The sequence below is a fragment of the Lepisosteus platostomus genome, chromosome 5, assembly GCF_059453375.1.
Source record: "Lepisosteus platostomus isolate fLepPlt1 chromosome 5, fLepPlt1.hap1, whole genome shotgun sequence".
Lineage (NCBI taxonomy): Eukaryota > Metazoa > Chordata > Actinopteri > Semionotiformes > Lepisosteidae > Lepisosteus > Lepisosteus platostomus.
In genome coordinates, this window is record NC_142615.1 from 18,241,391 (window position 1) to 18,244,216 (window position 2,826).

At 44.5% G+C, this 2,826-nt stretch overlaps 1 non-coding gene across 1 annotated transcript; it reads right to left on the minus strand.

Annotated features, from left to right (window-relative positions):
* Nucleotides 1-2,290: 2,290 nt before the first annotated feature.
* On the minus strand, nucleotides 2,291-2,384 carry trnai-uau (transfer RNA isoleucine (anticodon UAU)). Its single transcript has 2 exons — nucleotides 2,347-2,384; nucleotides 2,291-2,326 (listed from the first exon to the last, which is right to left on the minus strand). It is a non-coding gene; the product is annotated as a tRNA-Ile (tRNA).
* Nucleotides 2,385-2,826: the final 442 nt, after the last annotated feature.

Sequence of the window (2,826 nt, forward strand, 5' to 3'; positions counted from 1 at the left end):
CGTGGAAGATGGTATTAAGAAGAGCAGAGGGGTGAAGAATGGAACCAGTTAAGTAAAGGCTTTTCTGAAAAGGAGGGTTTTGAGTATGGATTTGAAGGAGTTTAGAGAAGGTGACTCTCTAATATCCTTGGGCAAGGAGTTCCAGAGCTTGGGGGCATAGCAGGAGAAGGCCCTGTCGCCCATACAATGTAGACGGGCTTGGGGGACAGTAAGGAGGGCAGAATTTGAAGAGCGGAGGTTGCGAGGTGGGGAGTAGGGCGATAAAAGTTCAGACAGGTATTGAGGTGCCAAACCATGTAAAGCCTTGTAGGTGAGCATGAGGATTTTAAAGTCTACGCGGAATTTGACCGGAAGCCAGTGCAAGGACTCCAGGATAGGAGTAATGTGAACACTTGCACTAGATCTGGTCAGGATTCTGGCTGCTGAATTTTGGACATACTGCAGCTTGTTCAGAGTAGATTTAGATACCCCAGGGAGCAGAGCATTGCAGTAGTCAATTCGAGAGAATACAAATATGTTGATCAGCTTTTCAGCCACAGTTAATGATAGCATAGGGCGTAGTCTTGCGATATTTCTAAGGTGAAAAAAAGATGTTTTGACAGTATGCTGTACATGTGGGTCGAATGTTAAGCCAGAATCGAATATAACCCCAAGGTTTTTCAATTTTGATTGGAGCTCAAGTACAGAGCCATCTACAGACAGGGTTACAGGACTGGCTTTACGAAGTTGATGGGGGGTACCAATAAGCATGACTTCAGTCTTGTCACAGTTAAGATGAAGGAAGTTATGAGTCATCCAAATTTTTATGTCAGAGATGCAATTAGATAGAATAGAGACAGCCACATCAGTGTCGGGTTTGGTATGGATGTATATTTGAGTATCGTCAGCGTAAAAATGAAAGCTGAGGCCATGTGATCTTAAAAGCTGACCAAGTGGGAACATGTAAATGCTGAAGAGCAAGGGGCCCAGTATTGAGCCCTGAGGGACACCAGACTTGACAAGACCAATTTCAGACCTGTACCCATTGAGAGAGACAAAGTGACAGTGATCAGTGAGGTAAGACTTAAACCATTTGAGGGCAGTGTCAGAGACTCCAAACACAGTCTCGAGACGAGAAAGCAAGATGTTATGGTCAACAGTGTCAAAGGCAGCACTGAGATCAAGAAGGATGAGTATGGAAAGAGAACCAGAATCAGAAGCTATTAGGAGATCGTTGGTGACTTTGACTAGGGCGGTTTCTGTGCTGTGAAGTTGACGGAAGCCAGATTGTAGGGGTTCGAAAAGGTTGTTTGTCATGAGGTGGTTATGTAACTGAAGTGTGACAGCACGTTCTAGAATTTTAGAGAGAAAGGGTAAGTTGGAGATGGGGCGAAAGTTGTTAAGATTGTCGAGAGCCATGTTAGGCTTCTTTGGCACTGGGGTAATAGCAGCAGTTTTGAGGACCGTTGGTACAATGCCGGTGCTCAAGGATTCATGTATTATATTGAGGACAATGGGACAGAGAGAAGAGAAACAGGACTGGAATAAAGTGGTGGGAATGGGATCTAAAATAGATGTGGTGGGTTTCATGCGCGTAACTAGTTTGTTTAGGGATGCTGAGTCAAGAAGAGAGAAGCTGGAGAGACGGGAACCAGAGAAGTTGGATGAGGAGGGAGGAGGTGTGGAAATTATATCCGTAGTGGAGAGAATGTGATGCCGGATGTTGTCAATCTTAGAACTAAAGAAATCTAAGAATGTGTTGCAAAGTTGTGATGAGGCAAGTAATGTGGTGGGGCAGTTTGGCTTGAGCAGTCTGTTGATGGTGGAGAAAAGATGTCTGGGATTGTTTTGGTGATTTTCAATGATGTGAGAGAAGTAGGTGGATCTAGCAGACTCTATAGTAACCTTATAATCAGATAAGTAATCTCTCCAGGCCTGATAATGTACATTTAGGCCGGAAAGACGCCACCTACGCTCAAGTTTGCGAGAGGCTGCCTTCATGAAACGCAGATGGTCATTGTACCAGGGGGCAGGGCGAGAGAAGGAGATGGTTCAAGTTTTTAAAGGAGCAAAGATGTCGAGGGTAGATAAAAGAGCATTGTCAAGTAACTGTATTTTGTCCTCTAGAGGGTCAGAGGAAGAGAAACAGGATAAACAGAAACAGGATAAGGAGGACAGAACAGAATTTAGACCAGATTTCCAGCAAATACCTAACAGGCTACAATCCCGTTAGATAAAGTGTTAAGGACGACCTATAAGTAGCAGTATCTAAAGTGGACAGTTGCTTTCAGTAGCTAAAGACAGGACACGCTGCTCCAGGTGAGGCTCGAACTCACAACCTCGGCATGACTCCGCTGTGCACTGCTGTATAAGTACCGCGCGCTGACCGATTGCACCACTGGAGCCGCGGAGACTGCTTTCCCTTCACACACTGACGTTGCACAAACACAGGGTGAAAACGATTTCGGCACGTTTTCCGTCTCTCCGTGGGAGAAAGGGACAGCAAAAGAGCGAGGAAACTACAAGGGAAGAAAATGAAAAAATAGTGCTCACTGCAAAAGAGGGAGGAGAGAGATGGTCAGACACGTAAATCAGCCCGGCGGATTTACACTACAAATTTGTCATTTGTAGTGACATTTATGAGTCTTCATGTGTCTGAAACTGTCCAGTTTGTATTTTCGTTTCAAAAATCCAGTAAACTTGAATAAGACAAGAAGGCACACACTGCACATCTGCGGAACATCACGTCCGATGTTTACAGTGACATCAGAGATTGAAAGCGAAGTCGTTTTTTATTAAAAGTTCAAGGAAACCTGAATATGTTTGCTAGACGTATTTCAGAATCAC